Raw genomic sequence first — 14,459 nt, forward strand, 5'->3', positions numbered from 1 at the left:
CATTAAGCCCAGAAGTGCGCGTTCAGCACGAGGTCGCGTGAATTTTAAGCTACCCTAGGCCTACAAAATGAGTAGGAAATAGAAGGAAAAGATACACTTGAAGCTCTCTATTGAATACATCCAAAGTCTGAGCATCTCTAGTAGGGGAAACTCTCATTCTCTACCCATTCTTCCCTTCTTTTCTTTTATCCATCCCTTCCCTTTTCCTATTCACATCAGTCCCTAAAGTGTGAAGCCTCTCATGACAGCAAGAGGCTAAACCCCATTGTTGGAAGCCTTGCAGACCAACTTTTGTAATGTAATTCTTTCCTAGTATCTATTTAATGCAATCCATTGCTTTTTTCTGTGTTTATTTGTTTATTGATTATGGCCTGATCACCTATGCTCATGTATTGTTTAGAGGATAATACATTAAAAAACGGTTAGTTTCTGAGAACCGAGAAAAGACATCTAAATGAAATCATTGCTAAAAATAAAGTGATACTTGTTTAGCCTATTTTATGCATTTTTATATTAATGTAATTTACTGTTTTTATCTTTGTAAATAAATTTGAGAGAGAAAAATAGATAAATTAGGTTCTTCACACGAGAAACCAAAGATAGAATATCACATATATGAGTGAAAATAGGGATAACATTATATAAAGAAAAATTATTAATATTACATCACAAGTAGTTTTGGCATGCTAGGCCCCATCACATTTGCATTCTAAATTCATCTTTTGCATTCAAACTATTGTTTTTTTTTTGTCTTCTACTTTTGCCCTTCAATTCCACACTTACAAATTTTTATCTCTTCTACTCTCTAATTGCTTAAAAATTAAGTTTGCACCAATCTTAGTACAAACAAAATCCTGTGCACTTTACATTCGAACTTCCGTCTTACTTTACTACTTGTGACAATTTGGTGCAGTTGTCATGAGTTAACACCTTCTTAGAAGAAGTTTTTGCCCGTACAAAATTACAAACTATAATTTTACATGTTTGAGCTTGAGAACATGAAAGGCAATGAATAATTTTTTCAATGATTATTTTTCCTTATTTATTTGATGGTAAAGATATCAGATCATTTTAGTCGCATTAGTCAATAGTTAAACAGCACTGACCGCCAACCCACAATGTCTTAAATATAACCACTAAAAGAAATTCAAGATTTTTAATTTTTTGACAATCTAATAAGAAATTCTGATCGACCTTATGCAACTTTTAAGAGGCCAAATTTTGCATATATTTTATATTTGTTTCTGTTCAATTATGAGTAGAAGACAGAAAAAAGTCTTGAAAAAAGCCTTTCACCATCTGGTATGAAGCGTTGCATCTCTTGAACTTAATAACTTGCTAGTATAGTGAACATCCTCACTTGAAAATCATAGAAGAAAAGCATTAGTACGTTGGGAAAGACATACTGAAGATAATAAGTAGAGTTAAGTCATACTACTGGTGTGCACTTATACTTTGTCTTCATAAAATTAGTGTGATCATTGCCAGAGCACATTGTCGCAAGTATTGCATCCATGCATTATGATCTCTATCCAATAAACAGAGTTGGGGCTGAGCATTGGTTTGTCATGCGAAATTAAGAGTCAGATTCTGGAAAACTTAGTTCCGGAAAGAAATCTACCAAACTTGTACTTTCAGGCTAGGATACAACCAGAAAAATAATGTAGATTAATTAGTCTCTTATGAATTACGAACTTCTCCCTTAATATGATTTTATGCTTAATACTTGTTAACTTTAGAAGGAAAGTAAGGGAATACACTTTAGATGATTAAAATTAGCTATATTATAGACATCAGTCATTGATTAGAAAATTAACTATTGAGATCCTAGCCTTATTGTTTATCATACACGTGCATGTGTATTTGATCACAATCTCAACAGTTGGTGTTCTAATCAATGGCTATCAATATACTTTATTGTTTAAACTGAAAATTCTTACTTCAGAGGAGTTAAATCCAACTTTTTACGCCTTACTTCATCTCATTGTTTCTGTAGGTGTCATGCATATAGATGAACAACTTTTTTAAATAACTATAACTTCAGACCTGTAAGTTTGTATTGATCTAATGCATTACCATTTAATCTTGCCCTTCCATTAATGCAGCCCCTCACACTTTAAAGGGTCAATCACTAGTAGCAGAATAAAACTTTAAAAACTGACCAAGAGCAGAAAGGGTTGTATCATATATAATATAGGTATTTAACTTTTCAGTACTTTAGAATATCAATCGTGAAAGGTGAAAGAAAAAGAGAATAAGCTTGCTGAGGAGGAAGATCCATATGTTTGTGCTATGCCTTACTTTCTCTCCTCTCTGTCGTGTCAGTTTGTTGACAATTAATCCTTTTGTGATCAGAAGAACATGTGAATTTTTAAATTTCAATAAAATTGACAAATTATTCTTGATTTCCATGAAATCATTCTCCAGAACTTTTGGTTGTAAAGATTACAGTTCACTAGATTTAACTTAGTATGTGCTGTTGCCATTTCAGTATATCCAAAAAAAATTCTTTGTTCTTTGAAATTTTACAATATTGCATGACTAAAGCAGTCCTTTATACTTTATTTTCCGCAATTATTGTAGACTAAAACATCATAATGTGGTTGAATGGTGACATTTTCCACTATCACCAAAGGAATCCCAGGAACACGCTAAATTTGTTAACCGAAGGTTGGCAATTCCTTTCCTGTGATCCATATGTGAATGATATGCACTGTTTAAGGTAAAATAGTGGAGAAAAAAGAAAAAAAAAAACTTTATCAAGCAGACCTTTAAAAACAATGAATTTGAGAAAGAGGAATCTAAAAGAATCAATTCATTACTTAGGTTGTTCAACTTGTGACTTCAAATAATACGAAATTGACCAATTAATAAGAATCAATTTATTTGATAAATCTCGTAATAATCACTTCTACAAGTTAAAATAAATTTATACATCTATGTTTCTCGAAAAGCTTTTTCTTACAACTGAGTTGTGTAGGTTGATTTTAACTTATTAAAAAATCATTCATTTTATCTTCTTAATTTATTTTAGCCTCCTCTCCAATAATGTTTATGAAAAGTTTATCTAAACTAGTCTTATCTAATATATTTCGTTTATCTACTATATCAGTGTGGGTTGATATATAGGATAATATATGAGACCAGGGGGCGAGCCTGCATGCCTTAAAAAAAATATTGTAGTGGTTCAAACTACACTGTAGTCCTTCAGTGGTAATCATGGAACCAAAATATGTGATACAAAAATGGTGCAATTAACTATGGAAGATGCATTATTTTCTAGTCAGACTGGCATTAAGTTGTGCATGTTTAATTTAAAGAAAAATACAAAACTAACTAATGACAAATCATAAAATGCTTCAAATTAATTTCCAACTGTAAGGACCTTTTAGTAAGGTTGGTTGAATGAAGAACTTTATCACAGCAAGGGGGACCATGACAGCAACAGCAGACACAACACAAAGGAGTTCCCGAAGGATAATCCGTAGCATATACCAGTACAAGCAAAATGGTTAATTGGTATACTTCACAGGTAGAGAACAATTAATAACAGTGCAAATATCCTTTAATTTGGCAGATTACAGCTACACTCTTGCTTGAGATATGATATTTTCTGCCAAACAAGAATCGCCCGGCCACTCAGCATGATACGTTGCTTCACAACTACAAGCCTTCTTAATTAGACAGCATTGATTGTTCTAAATTATAATATAAGTTGAAATTTACAACTTGTAATTGAGGTTTTCCTTTAATTTTTATGGCCACTTTTATCATTAATACTACAAGGTTTTTGGTTGACCAACCACAACATGAAAGGATTTGGATTCCCTACTGTCACACAGTCGGAAATATGGACCGTCAGATCTTCATCAGATGGTTTTTATTATTCGCGCGACTGCATGAATGCATGTTTTCTCCGACTGCATAGAATCCGAATCCAACATAAAAAGTGTTTTCAATTAGGGATTTTGATCCATCCTGTCCTATTAAGTAATATCTTTTCTAAAGTTAATTTTGATGAATTTATTTTTAATTAAAATTTAAACCCAACAGCATATTTTGAAGAAAACTATCCAAATGGTTCTACAAGAGAGTTAATGGCAATAATTATTGTGGTAACAAAAAAGTTACATTAATTTTAGTTTTTTTTTTAATTTTATAATTCAGCTATATATAATGTTAAAATTAATATATTATATAAATAAATTAAATTGACTCAATCTTATTTCATATATTATTTTTGGATTGAATTTGAATTTAATGAGATGTTATTGAGTTTTTTTTATTTCATGTTATAAGTACAAAGTATTAATTAACTTTGTTAATGATTAATCTTGATAAAAAAATATGATAAAACATCTTAGTGAATATGATCTTTCTTTCTAATCACCTTTCCCCCCCCACAAAACTCAAATCCAAAACACTGCTTAAGATGTCTAAATCCTTCCACTTGGACTAACATAAGGTTGGAGGATTAAATTTTTATTGAATCTAAGTAAATAGTCAAGATTTCCAATTAGATAAAGATAAAAATAATTCTGTGCTAATTTTTTTTTGGTCCAAATGATCGTTAATTAAAAATGTCCACCAACAATTACAAAATAACATGAAATTAAGTAAAGAAAAAATATCATATTTTTAGTCGATGTGAGATCTTCAACACCCCCTTACATCAAGGTTTGGACATCTCAAGTATGAAGTTAATTTGTACATCTGAATATATGTGGATGGTCCTATAACAATTTATTAGCAAGTGATATGATTGATGTGTCCAACAAGAATTCCTACAATAAATTTTAATATCATCTTAAAATTTTGAATTTACCTAATTGATTGAACTTTATAAAATTAACTTGTAAGATAATTTTTATCCCTGGACTTATATATTCTTCTTTAAGTATATCTTTAGTTAATGTGAAATCTGCAACATTATGAATTCAAAGAACCATCCATAAATCTTGCATAATCCTATGCTCTAAGCTAATTGTAACCCGTGAAATATGTATACTCCAACTAGATGGAGTTATTAGACATTAGTACATGGATATAGGGTTATCCATCAAATGAGATTTGAATGACATAATTAAAATCGAAACCAATGCCAATGAAGCATTAAAAATACACTAATTTGGATTGTTTGGTTAACTAGTATAGTTTTTGTTTAACGAACTGTTGATATAGATATTATAATCTATATTAATATTATGATAATAAAAAAATATTAATAGTATGATTTGATACACTAAGATCGGCTTAATGATAGGAACTAAATTAGAATGATATGCATGAATTCTTAGGTTTAATATTTACTGTTGTCATTGATAAAAAAAAAAATTGTCTAATGCATAAAACCTAGTAATGCATGCAAATTTAATACTAAACTAGTGCATTAGTCTAAACCTTGTCGGACACACAAAAAAGGTGCAAGTACCCTTTTCTCGTTTAAGATACTTGTTCACTCTTGATAGCTTAAACAGTGACGAAGTAAATTTAAAAACAGGATAATGTAAAGTACACATACTTTAAATTGAAACGGACTATTCACCTTACTGTAAGCAAAAAGCAATTATGAGAAGAAAAAAAAGAGGACCTCATGCAAGTCCTCAAAAATGAACGTAGCACATGCATCACCTTCAAGTTTCAACCACTACAGTGAATGTTTTACTGGAGAATCAGATGAATCCCGCACATGCATTAATTAAATTAAAAAAGAGTTGCAGGAGAATTGCTGGGCAAATCTCCTTTGGCAGATTGCACACACATATAGTATTGCATAGCTTGTTGGTACCTGCCAAAGAGAACTTGCCCTGTAATGCACCCACAAAACAACTAGTAAACTAAAGATGACACACATTAAGGATGGATACTGGGAAGATTATTTATGGCTTGCTAGAATGGGTATATCCTATAGAACAATGCCTTCCATTTTGTGTTTCATACGGTTTTATTCCTTTGTCTAGGAACCATATATCCCTTTTGGCAGTACAAAAGGAAAATCAAAAGGTTAAAAAAATTTAGAGCTAGCAATTTTACCTCTACTTCATTTTTGTTTTAGCTTTGAATTGACAAAACTGTCACGTACCTTTTATATATATATATATATATGTGTGTGTGTTTCTATTTTCAAATATTTGTATAGAAATTGGAAAAAAAAAACCATCATTTTTTTTCTGTATTTCCTATATAAATATTTGGAAACAAAAAATATATAAAAAAATAAGGTGACAATTTTATATATTAAAAGTAAAAACAGAAGTAAATAAATTGACTACGAAAATTAAATTCAAGATGGCATGGTACATACATGTTGCATTGGCGACCTCTCCAAACTCCAAAGGCTTTTCCCTTTTTTTGCCGGAGAATTTATATTTGTATAGGGTGTTAAAATGTTAATATTTATTTATTATTGATAACAAAATACTTTTTTATTGGAAGAACTTGAAAAAATCTAAAGTAATTACTGACTAAGTAAAAGTTATGTTTAATTTAAATTATTTAATAATTAATATGAAGTTAAAATTACATATCATTAAACGTGTGCTACCTTCATTTTTCTCGCAGCTGCAGCACCTAATCAAATCACAAGGGATCAAAGTAGAATCTTGACCTCTTTTTTCTTTTGAAAAAGAAAGCACGAGAAAGCCATCATAAGCACTTTGGCTCCTGGAGGCCGGCTTAAGCAATGTACCTTTTCACGTTTCAAGCTTAGGGTGACCAACAAGAATATATGGTTTTAGATTTTCTGCTTATACATTCATCAAAAGGAACTTGATTTATTTATTTATTTAGGTTTAAAGAATTAAGGAATCTGAATATTGTTGGAAAGGAAAAGAAGTGCAAATAGAAAGAGAATAAGCGATGAATTATGCTGCTGTGAGAAAAGAAGATACTATAGGCGAAGTTCTCAAGCACAAGGTTAGCTATCTGTGCTATCAAATAAATAATGGAAAACAAAAGTTGTTTATGAAGAAACTAGAAGCAGCGCATGGATTTGGATTCTTTGCTTATGTCGGAAAGAATGAAAGAGATTTTAATGAGTTGTATGTGAAACGTATGCTCTATCCCTAAATTGCATGAAGCTCACTTTAATTAGGTACTGCTCCTGCTTTGATGATCCAAATCTGTAAATGCCATATACGAAAAAATGAATCCATTCAAGTGGAAAAACTAAATGTATTCTCTTATATTGCAATTATTATATATATGAGCAATCATGAAATGAATAAGCCTTTGTCAGAGGATTTTTTTTAAGAAAAATAAAAACTCAGTGATACTTATAATTAACACCTTGTTACTACCTTCATTTTTAATCTTTAGTTGTTTAAGATTTTTACACGTGTTAAAAAATATATTTAATTTATACAACTTTATATCTAAATTTCCTCATTTATTATTTTACAAATTTCTATATTATTTTCAACTACTTCTTTTTTCAATGCAAATTTTACTACGAAATAATATTAATGCTTCATCACAGTATCTCGTAAAATTAAAGTTATTAATATTTCACTAAAATAATCTTAATTAATACTTCACCATATGTAAGGGCATAGTTAGAAGAGGAAAGAGTAAATTATATTAATCAATCTCTAAGTTTTATAGAATTACATAAGTCCTTCTTGTTTTTTTATTCCTACATCAACTCCTTTAATTATTTGAAAAATATATTACAAATAAGAAAGATCTTTTTGTAAATGTTAACAAAATAAAGAGTTTTGTGTAATTTCAGAGACAATTAGTATAATTTATTCTAGAATAAAATGTACAGTTACATAATGGAATTTTAAAATAATCAAAGTTTTGAAACAAATACAAAATACTAAAATAACCAAAGATTGGGGAAAAAGAGAGTATTAGTTATAGTTTTTTAAAGGATCAATTGAATGTGAAAATTCACACCCAAAATCATTAAGTCATCTTGTAATGATCATCCCCTCAAAGTTAACAGAATGAGTTTCTAATTAGCTACAATAATTAACTATTTCTAGGATTTTTTTATCATAAGAATTATATACATATATCAGAATTTATAATAAATCACGCACCATTTTAATATAGTTGGACTTCCATTAGGAAGCATTGCTTATGTTAAGAATAATTACTTATGTTAATAAGGCAGAAAATATTTTTATAATACATTTATTATATATATATATATATATATATATATAAGTTTGTATAAACTTTAAAAAAATTACAAAAACTGTTTTAATATAAGTAATTTTTTTAAAAGTAGATAAAATTTATTTTTTTAAAAAAAGCAAAAAAAAAACTGTTTATTTTAAATAAAAAATAATTTAAACAAATACATTAGAAAATCATAAAACTATTTATTTAATTTTATTTTAAAAAATAATTATTTTAAAAAATAAGGTTAAGCAAACTATTCCAATAACTACTTAGGATAAGATAATTTAATTTTTTTTAAAGAATAAAACACTGCAAAAACATTTATTAGGAAAGATAGTTTAATTTGTCCAAATCTTTTTTCTTTTCCTTTTTTTTTTGTCTTCGACTAGGTATTTTTTTGGACGAAGTTAATTATGTGACTAATGCACGAGCTAGGAGAGATATGTATAGTTAGATAAAATCTATCACCTGATGACAACTTCGTGATTCAAATCCTTGTAAATAAAATTTGTCTGCATTACAGTTCGTTTTCGTTATGCAACCAATCACTAATGGGTTCGTTCATTTCAATTTCACTATTAATTGACATTCCCTTACTTCTGCACCAAATTAAATAAAAAAAACTATCATTAATGATAAAAAAAAATTAAAACTTTTCTTAATGATTACATGTACTTTAAAGAATTAATTGAACTACGTACAATTCTACAAGAGCTTTACTGTAATTGAAGAAACCATATCCTACTATGGTTTCCTCAGTAATGCAGCTGCAGCCGGGAAGTGTAATTTCCACTGCTAATTAACGTTTTTTACGACTGGTAAGAATCGGCATATCCTATGGAACAATGCCTTCATAATATTCTTTTGATTGTGACCTTTCATAGGATTTCCTTATTGTTGAAGCATTCTTCTTTTTCTTTCATTTTATTTTATCTTTTACACATATATTAAAGATAATTTGAATTGAAGTAATTAACAAAAACAATTGGTTTCCTCAGATTTATTCATTCTCTTACGGTGATAAATCAAATTACTCCAAAAATAATTATAAAAGAATTAATCTTAAACAGCAGTGAACTATATATAAAAAAAACACACAGCAGTTCAAATAAATGCTTATTCAGCACAAACAATGAACTTTTTGTACTATAAATTATATAGCATTGAATTCGTTGAACAGACAGCAAAAAGAAATATTTGGCAAAGTAACTTACATCAATTATCACACTTTTTTTAGTACCAATTATTACAATTTAATTTCAATAACTTCATATAGGCTTTGAATTTTATCAATTCACTATAACTTTATCTTATTTGATGTGTATAAAATTTTATCAAAATTAAATAATAAAAAAATTAATCAAATTATTAATTTTTTTAATATTTTTTTAATAAATATATTAATTACATTAATTTTAATCTATACCAATAAAATATTCAAAATTTTAATCCAAAACTTTGAAGTTTAAATTTATGGATATTTTTCTCATTTATATAATATTTAATTTTTTTTATTTTTAGACAATGTGAGACTTCATCACTTCATACTTAAATTCCAATAATTATATTATTATTATTATTATAAATCTCTCTCACATGGGAAGATGTTTATGATCACAAAGCTTTCACTTATGCTTTTAAAGTGAGTTTTAACATAGATGAATTAATGAATATAATTTAAATAAAAGGTTTGTAGTAACAAAAATGTGAAACAAAAGAGACAAAAATATCAAGCTAATTAGGAAGGATTTGGAATTCCTATTAAATCAAACATAGACGATAAATTTTCGCATATGACCAATTTAATCGTAAAAGAGAAGTTTCACATGCATGCTCTTCATTGTAATGTACAAATTATATTAAACACATTTCTTCCACCAAATATCTTATTAAACAAATGTGTTTCGATATCTCATTTTGGTGGAAAAACCACCACCAAAATGTCATGAAAATATTTTTTTAACCATATCTCATCTTTCTTTCTCTAGCACTTGATGAAACTAGTATCATTCCTGCTCCGCATACTTTCATCAACTCAAAGCATAAATTAAGTAATGAGTAAATTAACATAAAATTCACTGAAAATTAAAATATAAGAAAAAATTATTCTCAGAGAAGACGCAGTTGATATTAGAGTCGCAGGAGAATCGCTGGGCAAATCTTCTTTGGCAGGTTGCACACTTTGCTTGCATAATTGCATATATAATATAGCATAGTATAGTAAACTGCCAAAGTAGAACTTGCCCTGTAATGCATCTGCAACTGGGAAGGTATACCAAGCGGAAGTCACTGGGAATGTTATTTATGGCTTGCTAGAGTCAGCATATCCTATGGAATTATTCTGGGATTTTCGTATGGTTATTTAATCCATCGCGAACCAACTTTTTAAAGTGAAATGAAAGTAGGTTTCTGCAATGTTTGTGATTGTATGGTACATATTGATTGCATTATGTGTTGGTAACCATCCAAGCTAGCTAGCTGTAAAAAGTTGAAACCCTTCCTTCCAACTACTAAAGTCCTAAATCAGCTTGCACAAAAATTTATCTTTTTTTATTTTATTTTCGAATTCAGGTTGGTAAATATATAGATAATTAATAATTATTATATTATGGAAAAAATAAAAAATCTTGATTTTGTTTTCGAAAAAGAAAACCATGAACTTTCCTTTCCTATCATAAGCTCATATATTGTTATAAATTTTTTTATCCTAAGTTTGATTCTTATAGATAATTTCTTAAAAATTATTTGATTGGAAAGAGTGGCAAAGAGAAGGATGTAAATTTTGGTTCTTAATTTGCTTACATATAAGCTCAGAAAAGGACTTGAATAAGATAAGAAACACATGGAGACTTTTTATTGTATACCCTTTGTTGAGATAAGACCTATTTGTTACCTATTATTTAAATTAATATATCCTTTTCAACAAGGAGGTTAAATTTTTTTATATTAATATTTCTCTAATTAATTGAGCGTAGCCTTATTTTTAAAAAAATACTAAAAATTCTTCAAGAATTCATGCCAATAAATAGATTAATATAAATAAATATACTGATATGAATTAATGATAAAATATTTTAATTGTAATATGTTTTACATTAAAAAAAATCAAGCAATTTTTTGCACAATGGAACCAATTAAATTAAGGGTGTTGATAGTTTATAACATCCTGCTTGTGTGTATTTTTTTTCTACCACAAATGTTTCAATTATGTTTAATTAATTTTATGGTGCACTTTTAACATAAGGCATTTTTTTTTCCAGAGTGAAACTAAACACTGTCTGTAAGTTGTGTAGAATCTCAAACAAACAAAGAAACATTGATGATTTAATCAATTAATACAACTATATACGTATGTAAGGAATGGGTGCTGTTAGAGACATTGTTGTGGGGAGTAATCTTTGCAGTCTTCTAATATATATCAATATTGTTTGCTTAATAAGAGCACGATGCGATACCTTTAGTAAGCAAACTTTAATTTGTTCTAGTGATCATTGTTTTTTTTTTTTTTTTTGGTAATGTAATGCATGTTTCTATTCTATGAATTTTGAGTAGTTTATTACATATAGTTGTGAATTCATTCTTTAAATGGCTACATTAACGAATGCTTTAAAGATATTAATTAACGAGTATTTAATATATTCTATATATTAAATACTTTTAATTGTTTAGTAATGAAAATATTGAATTATTTTAATATGTTTGATATGATAAATATTTTTCAATAAGAATTTTCTATTAAATTAATTTTACAATCAATACTCTTAGGTGATTAATTTGCATTGCCTTTTTTCATAAGTGCAAAATTAGATATTAATTACAAACATGTCTTTTAAGTACTATTGTAGGATACATTTAATTTTCTTATAACCATTATAATTAGGGTTTTTCCTTCTTAGTGAAACTGTGAAGTATCTTTATAAGTTTTGGTCCTTAATTAAAATTGATTATGATACTAATTGTTGATTTGAAGTGTATCTCATCCCTCTTTAAGGATGTATTGTTTTGCAAAAATTGTTATGGAACAATTTTAGCATTCACTCTCAACGGATTATGACTGATATTATTTCTTTTGAAGTATGTATTGGGTGGGGCACATTGCATATGTACTGTGATTACATTGGACTATGTTACAATTGTATTTTGAGAATGTTATTTGGAAATACCTTGTGAATCAAATGCCAATTAATAATATTTTTTTACCTTTTAAAAAAAGAATTAAGTTTTTCTCTACAAGTTTAATATGTATTATCAATTAAATCACATCCATTAAATATAATGTATTTAATTTAATGCTCACAAACAACAAAACTCTTACTAAATTTTGTTCGAATAAATTAAAAGTGATAAAACAAAGAGACACCCTGATACTATTGTACAAGACATGAACTCATTTTTTTTTATTTTGATTATCAACGTTCCAAACTTACAATCTTAGCTAACTTGACATATATGTAGTTATTAATTAGAAAGTAATGTATGTACATGTTGCATGTTACATTAAGAATTTGGCTATGCAAAAGACGTGTATATATATATATATATATATATATATGTATGTATATATATATTAGTATCCCCGTTGTTATTGTTCGAGTGCATCTTTGGTTTTTATTTCTCCTCTCAAATAAACAATAAAAATTTGACATTTTCGTTCTATATATTTTTCTTTTTCAATTTCCTTCTTCTCTATTTCCACCAAAACAAACTTGGAGGCAAAGAAAAACCTAGGCATACTGGAAGCATTTTTCATGGACCCAACTTATAGAATTATGCCCACTTCTTTACTTACATATATAAGCCGATCGAGTCAAATCTGGTCTTACATTTCCCGTGCCGTGTAACACTGTAACGTATTTAATGATATGTGGCGAACATCACATAGAATAGAATAATCAAAGAACCAACCAAGTATCGCAGAAAAATATTTATATATACGTGCTTTTATATATGAACATGAACCTGTTAGGTCATAATTAAAGTACCTTTCAACGGAGAGTGATCAATAAGAATATATGTTTTCAGATTTTGTGTTTATACATTCATAAGGAATCTGATTTCGTTGGAAAGAGAAAGACTTACTGTTATAGGTAGAAATAAAGAATAGCACGATTATGCTGAAAGAAGATACTACAGCACATTCTCTTTGGCTTCTAAACGCGATATTTGATATCGGTGACTAGCAAACATTATTATATATTAATTGACCCAAAAGTTGTTTATGTTGAAACTAGAAGCAGCTCAAAAATTTGGATTATGTGCTTGTTATATTCGTGTTGGAGAAAGAGAACCACTTTAACCAATTTTTATATTACAAAACTTATGCTCACTAAGTGCATGAAGCAGTACTTTAAAGCCCTGATTAAGATACTAATTAACTAAGAATGCCTTATTGTAAAAGATTGATTTGACTTACCCCAAATATTTATCTAAATCTTGATTACACACACCAAAAAAAAAAAAATTAAGTAGCTTGGGCAACTATCTTCTCGATCCCATCCTGATATTTGTTCACTCCTAATATATAAGAGAAAATTAATTTTTAAATCTCGTTTGATAATGTTTAAAAGAAATTAGAAATTAAACACAAGTTCTTAAACAATATGGTTAGAGCAACTCTAACCCCAGAATATTCAGAAGTTACTTAACTTACTTTTGTAAATAAGAAACGGTCACACATCCCATTGCAGTGTGGGAGACTTACAACGACATGTAAGCAATGGGAGTTTATTCAAGTCATAAATCAATTTTTGTTTTGAAAGGCACGCCATAAATCAAAATTGCTTGCCATTTTTGGGTCCCAATAAAATTGACGAACTGAATCAAAAAATAAAATGAGAGGAGGTAGGTACGTAGTAGTGACCATGTGAATAAAAGCATGATCATATTTCTATTTACATGATCATGTGAATAATATGATAGTGTAAACGTAGTTTTCCAAAGGAGAGATACAAAGATGCAAGATAATTTGTCTGGTTCAATTCATAAACTTTTTAATTAAATATTTTAGAATTAAATTACTAAAGGTAGAAAAAAAAGTTACTTAAATGACAAAAAAGTAAAAACTTATGCAATTAATGTGTTATAAGATGGATTCATATAAATTATAAATAAAAAACAATCTAACCATTAGAGGTTTCCTATATACATAAACTATCCACTTTATGTACCTGCTGGCCTTTACTTTTTTTTTTCTTTATGTGAAAGATCTTAGTTTTCTAATTCACTAAATTAGAGATTAATTTTATTTGCCATGCGAGATACTTATTGATTTAAGAGAATTTTATACATGAAATAAATTAAATACCAGTTTTTTCACTAAATAAATTATT

General features: G+C 28.2%; 1 non-coding gene across 1 annotated transcript; it reads right to left on the minus strand.

The window, feature by feature from the left end:
• Window positions 1–5,718: 5,718 nt before the first annotated feature.
• Window positions 5,719–5,821, minus strand: MIR399D (microRNA MIR399d). The gene has a single exon (NR_126684.1). It is a non-coding gene; the product is annotated as a microRNA MIR399d (primary transcript).
• Between the last annotated feature and the right edge of the window lie 8,638 nt (window positions 5,822–14,459).

This window comes from Glycine max, chromosome 5 (genome assembly GCF_000004515.6).
Source record: "Glycine max cultivar Williams 82 chromosome 5, Glycine_max_v4.0, whole genome shotgun sequence".
NCBI lineage: Eukaryota > Viridiplantae > Streptophyta > Magnoliopsida > Fabales > Fabaceae > Glycine > Glycine max.